The following is a 15,613-nucleotide window of genomic DNA, read 5'->3' as shown; positions in this document are numbered from 1 at the left end:
TATTACATTTAGTTATAATTTTTCTTTTTCTCCTTTAATCTCCTTAATTGTTTTTTTTAAATCTCCCTTTATTTATTATTACTTTAAAATAGAACCATGTGCTTGCTTTTTTATCTTTTCTGTCATTAATGTCTTAAAGAACTCAGGTTTATGTGCATGTTTTTAATATGTCTCCCAACTTAATTTTTTTAAAATAATTTTTTAGTTGAAGTAGAGTTAACATACAATATTATGTTTTAGGTGTATAACTTAGTAATGGACAATTATACATATTACAAAATGCTCTGGTAAGTGTAGTTATCATCTGTCACCATACAACGTTATCATAATATAATTGACTAATTTCCCTATTCTTCACTTTTTATCCCTGTGATTTATTTTATAACTGAAAATTTGTTCCTCTTAATTCCCTTCACCTATTTGAATTTGCTTATTATCTCTTTGTTCAGATTAAACATTTTTTATCAAGAGTGCTATAAAAATGATGTGTCACTTTCAGTTCATCATCTTAGTAAGGCCACGAGGTCATTTTGTAAAATTGTTGATATTAAATTCCGTTACTTGATTTAAGGTAGTGTCTCCAGATTTCATCATTAAAAAAATAAATGTTTATAATATTAATAATCACATTATAAAATACCTAGTAACTAAAATCATTTATTATGTGTAAGTCCATCAATTAATACATTGATGATTGAAAAAGGTTAGTGTTCTGATTCTATCATTCTTTCTATTTATAATATGGGTATTTTTACATATAGAAGAACCTTTTGTTCTCTGCACTCTTGCACACATGTGCATGTGTCACATGGACTTAATGTTTATTTTTATTCCACCTTAATAGCACAGACAGGAACAGTGTCTGGACACCATAGCCGGTCTGCTTTCTCAGCAAGCCCAGGCTCCCAGCCCATACCAGCCCCAGTTGCCCTGGGACACAGAAAAATATCCATGGTTTAAAAAAGCAGCTAGAATGTAAAGGAAATAGTCCTAGAACCCTGACAAATAGGTGGGGGAGCTGCTAGAACTCTGTTGGAGGGGCTGGGGAGCACCATGGTTTATGTTACTTCTCTACCTTGATAGCATGGACAGGAGCAGGGTCTGGTCACCCTAGCTGGCACCACCTTAGTGAGCCCTGGGTCCCTATCCCACACCAGTCCCAGCTGTCCTACAAAAGCAGCCCCCACACAGCACATATCAGGAAAGCCCTGGTCAGAATTTATTCCAGCTCCACCTGCCTTGCCATAGTGACACAGGTTCAGAACAACTCAGAACACTCCAGGTCCACAGCACTTCAACTTCCGATGGTTTGCTAGGGCACGGCCAGTGCACAGCACTCTTTCATCTCCCAGCTCACACCTGCTTCATCTCCAGCTTCCCCATCAGGGTGTCTCCTGCTCAGAGTGCCCCAGGAACCCCTGGTCCATGCTGCCTTGGTTCCAGCCACCTCTCCAGGGCAATCCCTGTGTGGAGCACCCTAGGACTCCCTGATCAGCACCCTGCCTCAGACCAGCTGCCCCACCAGAGTATCTCTTCCATGAAGCACCCTGGGATACCCTGGCCCATGCTGGCCTTAACTCCAATTGCCCTACCAAGGCACCTTTTGCATTGAGCTCCCTGAGACAACCCAACTCCCACCCAATTCCGCTTCAGCTGTCCTGCCAACATGTATTCTCTGTGGAGAGCCCTGGGACATCCTGGCTCATGCCCACTTCAGTTTCAGCATCCTGCCAGGGTGTGCTCTATGCATAGAGCTCTGTGCATAAAGCCCCAGACACTCCCAATTTGTATCCATTTCAGCTTTAGCTATCCTGGTAAGATACCCTCTGTGCAGAGTGCCCAGTGACTGCTGTGGTTCATGCCCACTTCAGCTTTGGCTGTATTGCAAGAGCACCCTCTGTTCAGAGAGCTCTGAGATAACTTGGGTTGCACCCATTTCAGCTTTAGCTATTCTGACAGGATGCCCTCTGTGTAGAGAACCCAGGGACTGCCATGTCCATGTCCATTTCAACTTTAACTGTACTTCCAGGGTTCCCTCTGTGCAAAAAGCCCTGGGTTGTATCCGTTTCAGCTTTAGCTGCCCTACCATGGTGGCCTCTGTGTGGAGATCACCAGGACTATCCCCACCCATGACCACTTCAGCTCTGGCCATCCCCCCAGTACAGAGTGCCCCAGGACCCCCAGCTCATGCCAGCCACAGCTCAAACCAGACAGCCACAGTTACAAGGCACACACAGACTACAAAATAGATGACCATACACAAGATCATTCCTTCAAGTTTAGAAGTAATTATTCTGTCTAATTCATAGAACACAGGAAGTCCAGCAAAATGAGGAGACAGAGAAACATGCTCCAAATGAAAGAACAAGACAAAACCTCAGGGGAAAAAAAAAACAAAAAACTAAATGAAACAGAGATAAGCAATATGCCTGATAAAGGCTTTAAATTAGTGATCATAAAAATGCTTATCAGACTAGAGAAAAAAGTGGATGAGCTCCATAAGAACTTCAACAAGAGACAGAAAACATAAATAGCCAATCAGAGTTGGAGAGTACAATAATTGAATGAAAAATGCACTAAAGGGAATCAACAACAGATTAGTGGATGCAGAAGAATGGATTGACAATCTGGAAGACAGGGTGACAGCACCCAAGTTGAACAGCAAAAAGGACAATGCACTTTAAAAAATGAGAATAGGTTAAAGGCTCTCTTGGAGAACCTCAAGCAAAAAAAAAAAAAAAAAAAAAAAAATTCACATTATAGGGGTCCCAGAAGGAAAAGAAAGAAAAAGGGGCAGAAAACTCATTTTAAAAAAATAATACCTGAAAACTTTCCTAATCTAGGGAAGGAAACTAATCTCCATGTTCAGGTAGCACAGAGAATTCCAAACAAGATGAACCCAAGTTCTACACCACACACATAATTAAAATGTCAAAGGTTAAAGATAAAGATAATTTTAGAAGCAGCAAGAGAAATAAAAAAGTTATATAAGGGAAGCCCCATATAGCTATCAGCTGATTTTTCAGCAGAAACTTTGCAGGCCAGTAGAGAATGGCATAATTTACTCAAAATTCTGATAGGAAAAAAAACCTACAATAAAGAATACTCTACTGACAATGTTGTTACTCAGAATTGATAGATAAAAAGTTCACAGACAAAAGTTCAAAGTACTTATCACCTATAAACAGGCCTTATAAGAAATGTGAAAGGGATTTCTTTAAGGGGAAAAGAAAAGACCATAATTAGAAGAAAATTATGAGTAAAAATATATAAAAAGATATGAATAAAAAGATATGACAACATATACATAAAATATGGAGGTAGGAGAAAGCAAAAAATTTCTTTTAGAATATCAACTTACTATAGATTGCTATGTACTTAGGATGTTATAGATGAACCCCATGTTAACCACAAAACCAAAACATATAATAATTACACAATAAATAAAGAGAAAGAAAACTAAGCATAACATTTAAAGTTATCAAGGAGAGCAAGAGAAAAGAAACAGAGAACTACAAAAACAACCAGAAGACATTAACAAAATGGCAATAAGTACATACCTATCAATAATTACTTTAAATGTAAATGGTCTAAATGCTCCAATCAAAAGACACAGGGTAGTAGAATAGATTAAAAAAACAAGACCCATTTATATGCTGCCTACAAGAGATTCACTTCAGACCTAAAAACACATACAGACTGAAAGTGAAAGGATAGGCGTTCTGAATATTCAATGGAATCAGCTTTTTTGTCAATTCAAATAGGAAAGGCTTGTTTTTCTGGCATTGAGACAAGAAAAATGTAAATTATGTGGCAGTTTTATTTCCCTTCCCATATTGGCATTCATCAATTTAATAACTTGTTTGTTTGCCTTTTTTCAAGTGACCAGTGCAGCTACTCTCCATCCTATTGTCTTCATAGGTGGCATAGTTTTTCACTATATTCTCCATTATCCCCCAATCAGATCTCTGTATTAAGTCTGCTTTCTTAGCTACAGAGTATACGGATGATAGGGAACTCTTACAGGTGGAATCTGAGCTAAAATATGAAAAGGACTCAGCGCTAAGCTATAAGATACATAAACCTGTGCCATCTAATTGAGCAGGTAATCCATTAACCAGTAAAGAAATTGTGCCTATATTCTTTTTTTTTTTTTCAGAGAAATCCACTAATGAGGGAACTACTTGTTCAAAAATTCATCACTTCCTTCTTCAAGGAGTCAGATTGAGGCAAGGAAGGATAAAAGGAAACCAGGGGAATGGATGAAACAGGAACAGTAGAGAAAGAAGGAAAATTCTGATAAAGAGAAAGTGCCTTTAATTCTCATCTTTCTTCTTTAATTTTTTTTTCCATATTTTTTTTCTGGCTACCCAAATCATTTTTAATTTTCCTCTTAAAATGATATCCCCCAAAATACCAATAATTAATTTGGGATGAAACCCAAGGGATGAAACTTAAGAATCCCAGAAAACACATTAATTTATCCAAATTAAAAGAACTGCCCTTATGCCATTAAAGAATCAGATTCTCAGGGAGAGGAGCAAGATGGCAGAGGAGTAGGAGACCTAAATTCCGTCTGGTCCCAGGAATTCAGCTAGATAGGGATCAAACCATGCTGAACACCTACAAACTCAACAGGAGATCGAAGAAAAGAATAGCAGCAGCTCTTTGAACAGAAAAGCAACCACTTTCTGGAAGGTAGGACGTGTGGAGAAGTGAATCCGAGGCGATATTTGGGAAGATAGATGGCGGGGGATGGGGCCTCTGTCAGCTGCTACCGGCAAGTGGTAGAGTAGCGGAGCACAAAATCAGAAATTTTAGAAGCCTGCTCCGCTGAGGGATGTCCCTCCAGTGGCTAAGCAGGGGAGGGAGGGGGGTGGAACCCTCACTGGGACAGTGTGGTCTCAGGACCCTCGAGGTCACAGAAAGAACGGGGATGCCTGAGTGTGGCAGAGCTCCTAGGTATTGGAGCAGGGAAGCCGGCTGCAGAGACGGAGCTGAGGAGTGGGCTTTCAGCTCAGGGTTGCCATAAACTGTGATCCACAGCACAGTTGGGCCACTGCTCCTCCAGCAGGGACCCAACAAGTGGCAGATCCAGGGAGACTCCCCTTCCTCCCCCGGGGGGAGCAGCGCGGGAGTGCACCACAGGAATCTGCTGGGTTTGGAGACTCCACACAGGGTCGTGTACCAGATAGAAATGCTCGGTCACAGAACGGGTGAGCACAGAGTGCGGCTGGAGACGGGGGAGACGGGAGTGATTGACTGCTTTTCTCTGGGGCTCACTGAGGAGCGGGGCCCCGAGTTCTCGGCTCCTCTGGGGTGGAGACTGGGAGGCTGCCATTTTCACTCTCCTCCTCCAAGGCGGTACGGAAAGCTTGCAGGGAACAAAAGCTCCTGAGAGCAAACCCGAGCAGATTACTTAGCCCAGCCCCCAGCAAGGGCTGGGCAATTCCATCTCCGGCAAAGACATTTGGGAACCACGGTAACAGGCCCCTCCCCCAGAAGATCAGCAAGAACAGCCAGCCAAGACCAAGTTTACTGATCAATGAGAATGGCAGAACGCCAGCACTACAGGAATACAGCACATAGAATTCATGACTTTTTTCCCATGATTCTTTAGTCTTTCAAAGTTAATTTTTTTAATTTTCTTTTTTTTTTTTTTTGAATTTTTCTCTTTCCCTTTTTCAACCAACATCTTCTCAATCCCTTTTTAAAAAAATCTTTTTTATTTTTCATTTTTAGAGTCATATTCTATCCCTTATAGTAGTTAACCTTATTTTTGGTATATATATATATAAAAGTTGTTCTCTCTTTAAAATTTTGGGATACATTTTCTTCTAACAGACCAAAATATACCCTAAATCTCTAGTGTATGGCTTTGTTCTAGTCTCCCGCCTGATCACATTCTCTCCCTTTTTTTTTTTAAATCCTCTTCTTTCTTTTTTCAACCAACTTCTTATCTTATCAATTCCTTTTATAAAATCTTTTATAATTTCATCTTTAAAGTCATATTCCATCCCTTCATTGTATTTACCCTTATTTTATACATATATAAGTTTTTCTTTCTTTAAAATTTTGGGAGGCACTTTCTTCTAACAGATCAAAATATGCCCAAAATCTAGTGTGTGGCACTGATCTATGCACCAGCCTGATCATATTTGATCATATTCTGTTTTTTTTTTTTTTTAAATCTTTTTCTGTTTCTTTATCTTTGTTCTTTCTCTCCCTTTCTTTTCCCCTGGTTTCAGGTCTCTTCTGATTTGTTTAGTGTATATTTTTCTGGGTTTGTTGTTACCCCGTTAGCATTTTGTTCTCTCATTCATCTATTCTTCTCTGGACAAATGAGATGGAAAAAATCACCTAAAAAAAAAAAAACAAAAACAAGAGGCAGTACCGATTGCCAGGGACCTAATCAATACAGACATTAGTAAGATGTCAGAACTAGAGTTCAGAATGATGATTTTCAAGATACTAGCTGGGCTTGAAAAAAGCATGGAAGTTATTAAAGAAACTTTTTCTGGAGAAATAAAAGAACTAAAATCTAACCAAAACGAAATCAAAAAGGCTATTAATGAGGTGAAATAAAAAATGGAGGCTCTAACTGCTAGGATAAATGAGGCAGAAGAGAGAATTAGCAATATAGAAGACCAAATGATGGAAAATAAAGAAGCTGAGAAAAAGAGAGATAAACAACTACTGGATTATGAGGGCAGAATTCGAGAGATAAGTGATACCATAAGACAAAACAATATTAGAATAATTGGGATCCCAGAAGAAGAAGAAAGAGATAGAGGAGCAGAAGGTATATTGGGGCAAATATATACCTATATAAAAAATTACAGCAGAGAACTTACCTAATTTGGGGAAGGAAATAGGCATCAAAATCCAGGAGGCACAGAGAACCCCCCTCAAAATCAATAAAAATAGGTCAACCCCCCAACATCTAATAGTAAAACTTACAAGTCTCAGAGACAAAGAGAAAATCCTGAAAGCAGCTCGGGACAAGAGATCTATAACCTACAATGGTAGAAACATTAGATTGCCAACAGACCTATCCACAGAGACCTGGCAGGCCAGAAAGGACTGGCATGATATATTTAGAGTGGCCAAGAATACTATATCCAGCTAGGCTGTCATTGAAAATAGAAGGAGAGATAAAAAACTTCCAGGGCAAACAAAACTAAAGAATTTGCAAACACGAAACCAGCCCTACAAGAAATATTGAAAGGGGTCCTCTAAGCAAAGAGAGAGCCTAAAAGTAACATAGACCAGAAAGGAACACAGACAATATACAGTAACAGTCATCTTACAGGCAATAAAATGGCACTGAATTCATATTTTTCAATAGTTACCCTGAATGTAAATGGGCTAAATGTCCCAATCAAAAGACACAAGGTATCAGATTGGATTAAAAAAAAAAGACCCATCGATATGCTGTCTGCAAGAGACTCAATTTAGACCCAAAGACACCTCCAGATTGAAAGTGAGGGTGTGGAAAACCATTTACCATGCTAATGGACACCAAAAGAAAGCTGGAGTGGCAATCCTTATATCAGACAAATTAGATTTTAAACCAAAGACTGTAATAAGAGATGAGGAAGGACACTATATCCTACTTAAAGGGTCTATCCAACAAGAAGATCTAACAATTGTAAATATCTATGCCCCTAACATGGGAGCAACCACTTATATAAGCCAATTAATAACAAAAGCAAAGAAACACATTGACAACAATACAATAATAGTGGGGGACTTTAACACCCACCTCACTGAAATGGACGGATCATCTAAGCAAAAGATCAACAAGGAAATAAAGACTTTAAATGACACACTGGACCAAATGGACTTCACAGATATATTCAGAACATTCCATCCCAAAGCAACAGAATACAGATTCTTCTCTAGTGCCCATGGAACATTCTCCAAAATAGATCACATCCTAGGTCACAAATAAGGTCTCAATCAGTACCAAAAGATTGGGATCATTCCCTGCATATTTTCAGACCACAATGCTTTGAAACTAGAACTCAGTCACAAGAGGAAAGTTGGAAAGAACTCAAATACATGGAGGCTAAAGAGCATCCTACTAAAGACTGAATGGGTCACCAGGAAATTAAAGAAGAATTAAAAAAATTCATGGAAACAAATGAAAATGAAAACACAACTGTTCAAAATCCTTGGGATACAGCAAAGGCAGTCCTAGGAGGAAAGGATATAGCAATACAAGCCTTCTCAAAAAACAAGAAAGGTCTCAAATACACAACTTAACCCTACACTTATAGGAGCTGGAGAAAGAACAGCAAATAAAGCCTAAACCCAGCAGGAGAAGAGAAATAATAAAGATCAGAGCAGAAATCAATGAAATAGAAACCAAAAGAACAGTAGAACAGATCAATGAAACTAGGAGCTGGTTCTTTGAAAGAATTAATAAAATTGATAAACCCCTGGCCAGACTTATCAAAAAGAAAAGAGAAAGGACCCAAATAAATAAAATCATGAATGAAAGAGGAGAGATCATAACCAACACCAAAGAAATACAAACAATTATAAGAACATATTATGAGCAACTATATGCCAGCAAATTATATAATCTGGAAGAAATGGATGCATTCCTAGAGATGTATCAACTACCAAAACTGAACCAGGAAGAAACAGAAAACCTGAACAGACCTATAACCACTAAGGAAATTGAAGCAGTAATCAAAAATCTCCCAACAAACAAAAGCTCAGGGACATTCTACCAAACATTTCAAGAAGAATTAATACCTATTCTTCTGAAACTGTTCCAAAAAATAGAAATGGAAGGAAAACTTCCAAACTCGTTTTATGAAGCCACCATTGCCTTGGTCCCAAAACCAGACAAAGATCCCATCAAAAAGGAGAATTACAGACCAATATCCTTGATGAACATGGATGCAAAAATTCTCACCAAAATACTAGCCAATAGGATCCAACAGTACATTAAAAGGATTATTCACCACAACCAAGTGGGATTTATCCCTGGGCTGCAAGGTTGGTTCAACATCTGCAAATCAATCAATGTGATACTGTACATTAATAAAAGAAAGAACAAGAACCATATGATCCTCTCAATAGATGCAGAAAAAGCATTTGACAAAGTACAGCATCCTTTCTTGATCAAAACTCTTCAGAGTATAGGCATAGAGGCTACATACCTCAATATCATAAAGCCATCTCTGAAAAACCCACAGCGAATATCATTCTCAATGGGGAAAAACTGAGATCTTTCCCCCTAAGGTCAGGATGTCCACTATCACCACTGCTATTCAACATAGTACTAGAAGTCCTAGCCACAGCAATCAGACAACAAAAAGAAATAAAAGGCATCCAAATCAGCAAAGAAGTCAAACTCTCACTCTTTGCAGATGATATGCTACTTTATGTGGAAAACCCAAAAGACTCCACCCCAAAACAGCTAGAACTCATACAGGAATTCAGTAAAGTGGCAGGATAGAAAATCAGTGCACAGAAATCAGTGGCATTCCTATACACCAACAACAAGACAGAAGAAAGAGAAATTAAGGAGTCGATCCCATTTACAATAGCACCCAAAACCATAAGATACCTAGGACTAAATCTAACCAAAGAGGCAAAGAATCTGTACTCAGAAAATTATAAAATAGTCATGAAAGAAATTGAGGAAGACACAAAGAAATGGAAAAACGTTCCATGCTCATGGATTGGAAGAACAAATATTGTGAAGATGTCAATGCTACCTAGAGCAATCTACACATTTAATGCAATCCCTATCAAAATACCATCCACTTTTTTCAAAGAAATGGAACAAATAATCCTAAAAATGTATGGAACCAGAAAAGACCCTGAATAGCCAGAGGAATGTTGAAAAAGCAAAGCAAAGCTGGTGACATCACAATTCTGGACTTCAAGCTCTATTACTAAGCTGTAATCTTTAAGACACTATGGTACTAGCGCAAAAACAGACACATAGATCAATGGAACAGAATAGAGAGCCCAGAAATGGACCCTCAACTCTATGGTCCACTAATCTTCGACAAAGCAGCAAAGAATGTCCAATGGAAAAAAGACAGTCTCTTCAACAAATGGTGTTGGGAAAATTGGACAGCCACATGCAGAAGAATGAAACTGGACCATTTCCTTACACCACACACAAAAATAGACTCAAAATGGTTGAAGGACCTAAATGTGAGTCAGGAATTCATCAAAATCCTAAAGGAGGACACAGGAAGCAACCTCTTTGACCTCAGCCGCAGCAACTTCTTCCTAGAAACATCGCCAAAGGCAAAGGAAGCAAGGGCAAAAATGAACTATTGGGACTTCATGAAGATAAAAAGCTTTTGCACAGCAAAGGAAACTGTCAACAAAACCAAAAGACAACTGACAGAATGGCAGAAGACATTTGCAAATGACATATCAGATAAAGGGCTAGTATCCAAAATCTGTAAAGAACTTATCAAACTCAACACCCAAAGAACAAATGATCCAATCAAGAAATGGGCAGAAGACATGAACAGACATTTTTCCAAAGAAGACATCCAAATGGCCAACAGACACATGAAAAAGTGCTCAACATTGCTCGGCATCAGGGAAATCCAAATCAAAACCTCAGTGAGATACCACCTCACACCAGTGAGAATGGCTAAAATTAACAAGTCAGGAAATGACAGATGTTGGCAGGGATGTGGAGAAAGGGGAACCCTCCTACACTGTTGGTGGGAATGCAAGCTGGTGCAGCCACTCTGGAAAACAGTATGGAGGTTCCTCAAAAAGTTGAAAATAGAGCTACCCTAAGACCCAGCAATTGCACTACTGGGTATTTACCCCAAAGATACAAATGTAGGGACCCGAAGGGGTACGTGCACCCCGATGTTTATAGCAGCAATGTCCACAATAGCCAAAGTATGGAAAGAGCCAAGATGTCCATTGACAGATGAATGGATAAAGAAGATGTGGTATTTATATACAATGGAATATTATGCAGCCATCAAAAGGAATGAAATCTTGTCATTTGTAACGACGTGGATGGAACTGGAGGGTATTATGCTGAACAAAATAAATCAATCAGAGAAAGACATGTATCATATGATCTCACTGATATGAGGAATTCTTAATCTCAGGAAACAAACTGAGGGTTCCTGGAGTGGTGGGGGGTGGGAGGGATGGGGTGGCTGGGTGATAGACACTGGGGAGGGTATGTGCTTAGGTGAGTGCTGTGAATTATGTGAGACTGTTGAATCACAGACCTGTGACCTGTACCTCTGAAACAAATAATACATTATATGTTAAATAAATAAATAAATATTTAAAAGAGGAAGATAGCAGGAAGGGAAAAATGAAGGGGGGGGGAATCGGAGGGGGAGAGGTACCATGAGAGACTATGGACTCTGAGAAACAAATTGAGGGTTCTGGAGGGGAGGGGGCTGGGGGATGGGTTAGCCAGGGGATGGGTTAGCCTGGTGATGGGTATTAAAGAGGGCACATATTGAATGGAGCACTGGGTGTTATTCGCAAACAATGAATCATGGAACACTACATCAAAAACTAATGATGTATGGTGATTAACATAACAATAAAATAAAAAAAAAGAATCAGATTCTCTTATATTCATTCAAAACATGACAGAAAGATATTAGTTTTTTAAGAGAAAGAGTTATATGAGACATTCCCTGGACATATGATCTTAATGGCATTTTAGAAATTACCCAGGACTTCTGGGTGGCTCAGTTGGTTGAACAGTTGCCTTTGGCTCAGGTTGTGATCCCAGGGTCCTGGGATCAAGTCCTGTTTTGGGCTCCCCGCTCAGTGAGGAGCCTGCTTCTCCCTCTGCCTGTTGCTTCCCCTGCTTGTGCTCTCTCTCAAATAAATAAAATCTTAAAAAAAAAAAAAAAAGAATCTGTATTACCCATCATTATCCAATAGTAAAATTTTGGATTTAGAGAGTGTGGTGGTGCAGCTAGTATTCCACAAGAGTAGAGAGCTGGAACGTTTTTATAATTCATGGCCCCCTACCTGACTATTGTGTGGCCACAGACCTTCAGCTGCTTTGCTCAGTTCAGGAACTTCCAGACATCCTGTCTTCATCACCAGGATTGTTGGGGAAATATAATTAAAAACAAAATCTCTCAACCCAGAAAACCTCTGCACAGGGACAGAAGAGAGATAAAACAACTTCATTATTGAATAAGCATTAAGCCAGAATGTGATGTGCATCACAGATAATTTGCTAAGAGATTACAAAAAAAACAGAAAGATATCTTACCCTTTAAGATAGCCATGTAGACATCATTTTCATACATGTTCTCAAGATAAACAATAACCAGTCCTCAATAGGAGGGCTTAGCAGTATTATTTGTCATGTACAGTTTATTATAAATTCTCATTCTAATTGCAGGGACTACCTGTGTTAACCGGTTTTATCCAAAGGAAAAATAAATTTCTCATATCTCACTGATGTGAAGTAGCTTTGCAACTTGGAAAAAGGTGCCACAAACTGAGGCTCTTATTTTCCCACAGAAACTGGAAGATAGAGGCCCTATCCTTGTTAATGATTACAATTCAAGGAAATGTTTCCCTGCTTGTTGAAAGAGATATTTCTGGGTCATAAAGCTGGCAAGTGGCATATTTAGCTTTTGAAAAGATTTGTAAATATTTCAAAGAGACAGATAAGAACTATTACAAGTTTCCTAAAGTAAGTGCTCTAAGAAAAGGCAATGTCTTCACATATTATCAACAGAGAGAATGAAGTTTCTTAATTTTAATTTGTATTTTGCTCTTACAATGGTGATAAGCAGGATATCTACTTTCTACTCATATGTTAGAATATGTCAACATCAGTAATAACTTCAAAATCTCAACAGTTTCACAAAGCAAAGATACATGCCTTATTCATGTAAGTCTAATATGAAAAGTAGGTTTCTCTCCATACAACTCTGCAGGGTTCCTAGAATTTCTTCCTACTGATTCTTCCAACAAGTATCAGGCAGAAAGTAAGAAAAAAGAGAGGAGGGTCTCTTAAGTTATTGTGGGAGGAGAGCACATACTATTTCATTTTCTATATATTTCAGAATTTAAGCACATATTTTTTATGACATTAAACATTATTTTATCTCCAAAACACAGTGAAAAATAAGCCAAAGGAGTAGTCACTTTGTGGTTTTATTTATAGAAAGTCCATGATCTGACAACAATAATCAATGCTGGTAGAAATGAGTGGTTGTCTGTGGGCCATGGAATGGGCAAGAAGGAACTGAGATGAAAGAAATATCCCATAACCCCCCCTTTTTTTTAATGAAAAACTAAACCTTATTTTTTAAAACTGAACCACTAGGAAAATGTATCACAGCCTTGAAACACCAAACACAGGCTATATTATCACTTCAAGTAATAAGTTGGTAAAAAGACAAGGTCCTTATCAAAATGACAAGGTGGTGGAGCTGGGGCAGCAACATTGCTTTCTGCAAAGACCCCAAACCAAAGTGATATTTGGTCATGGAGGAGCTGCCCCTCTTTTGATTTAAAGGAGTCACAGCTCATACCTGAGTTGCTAACCTTTTTTCCTTTGATCTTCCTGTTGCCAAGGGATTGTCTCAGTAGTGCTTTGTTACTTCAGGGGGCTAAGTAAGTAATACTGAGTTTGGGCTTTCATTCCATTCTGTTCTATGAAAAACACATTTTTCCAAATCCAGTACTTAATCACTCTCTTAATTAAGAAGGCAACAGTACTTCCTTCAATGTTCATTCCTGGATACTGGCATAGAGTACAATCAAAACCCCCTTTCCCTTCAAGGAAGAGTGTTACTGGAAGACTGTCCTGTGTCTCTACTGCAGAGAGCCTCAGGGCCCATCATGGAGCCAGTGAGAGGGGAGGTGGGCTTCCCATACCCAGTGTAACATCGCCTTATGTTTTTACAGGGTCTCCTAGCTGAAAGGTGTAATGTGTATTTCAAGAAATGCATATCCACATCTTGATAACCAGAAAAGAGACCCACTAGGAACTGTTCAAAGTTCTTATGCAAATGACCTCTCCCAACTCCACATCTTTTTCTGTTGTTGTTTTGTTTTTAAACTTATTTATTTGAAAGAGAGTAAGAGGGGGGAGGGTCAGAGGGAGAGAATCTTCAAGCAGACTCTTGCTGAGCATAGAGCTGAGGTGGGGCTCAATCTCACCACCCTGAGATCATGACCTGAGCTGAAACCAAGAGTCTGATGCTCAACCAACTGAGCCACCCAGGCACCCCTCCCAACTCCACATCTTAAATCAACTTCATACCATTGTATATTAAACAAAACCAAGCAAAACAAAGACACAGAAACCTTTTTTTTTTTTTCCCCTTCTAAATTAGTGACCTCATAGATTTTGTTTTACAGCTTATGGAAAATGATTTGGTGATCCTTCTGGTAAACAGGAGGTTGGCAACAAACAGAAACACCTCTGCTCACACTCCAACAGATCATAGGCAGGTTAGAGGAATCTGCCAGCTTGTTGGTACTTGTGTACTAAGAAGAATCTGGTATCTTGGAAGCTCTGGCTTCATACAAGGAAGATCCCTAGTGCCAGGATAAGCATGTGCAATTTAGGCCATCAAAAACTCTCCTGTGCCATCTCTGACCCAAATTTAGCAGTCTTTTTCCATTTCACTTTCTAGGATTGAAACAAAGGAACCAGTGTCCAGAGGCAAATGACACATGCCTCCAACTTGCTGCCATCCTTAATTTCTTCATAAACCTTACTTAAAAGAACAAGACTCCCATTTCTCTTTTTAAATAGATCCCTGCTGTCAGCCCCAATGGCCAATTGCAAAGACTTCTATTTCCCAACGGACAAGAGAGACTCCATCATCTTGGTCATGGTTGGGATGAGGTACATATGATCATCCACATACTTGGTCACACAAATCTCCAGCTGCAGCTTCACCTGAAACTCTTTACTTCTAGCATCTGTTGAATTTTTGGCTTTGTCATTGCAGTGCATGGTGCATTGGGCCAGGCAGTCCTGCAACTGCTCTAACTCACTGGTCACCAGGGCATGGACTTGAGCCAGAGGTGCATGGCAGTGCTCAATGCACTGGTGCACCAGCTGCATGGCAGATCTGCTGTCCTCCCAACAGCTGGTGCTGTGCTGGAACATGAAACCCTGAATACTCCAGGTGTTCCTTCTCTCCAGACTCTTGACCATGGAGTCCACTGCCTCCTGCACCCAGAGCTGCTGCAGTTCTGCAGTGGTGACCCCCTCCCAGCACTGGAAATATCCCATACCTTGTTTTAAATGATGAATATATAGATTTTATAATTGTCAGAACTCATATAAATACACATATAAGATCTCCAGATTTCAATATATGTAAATTATATCTCAATTTTAAAAGTTTATTTTAAAATGAAGCTGATCCCAATTTTCCCAATATTTGTTACTGCATCTATCTTTGTCTTTGTATTGTTTTCACGTAGTAACCATGTGATCTCTTTAAAATGATAAAACAGTTAAACATAGATATTGTGTCTTTTTTTTCCCTTCTTTTAAGACCTGATACATGTTACATTTATCAGGTACTCACTAAATAATTGCTCTCTTTAATTTAGGATAAACATTTTTCATTGATATATAACAACTTAT

General features: G+C 39.1%; 1 pseudogene; it reads right to left on the bottom strand.

Annotated features, from left to right (window-relative positions):
- Nucleotides 1-14,806: 14,806 nt before the first annotated feature.
- LOC118519411 (protein FAM136A pseudogene) lies at nt 14,807-15,127 on the bottom strand (annotated as a pseudogene).
- Between the last annotated feature and the right edge of the window lie 486 nt (nt 15,128-15,613).

Source organism: Halichoerus grypus, chromosome 1 (assembly GCF_964656455.1).
Source record: "Halichoerus grypus chromosome 1, mHalGry1.hap1.1, whole genome shotgun sequence".
NCBI classification, from domain to species: Eukaryota; Metazoa; Chordata; class Mammalia; order Carnivora; family Phocidae; genus Halichoerus; species Halichoerus grypus.
This window is presented reverse-complemented; position numbering and strand designations above follow the sequence as displayed.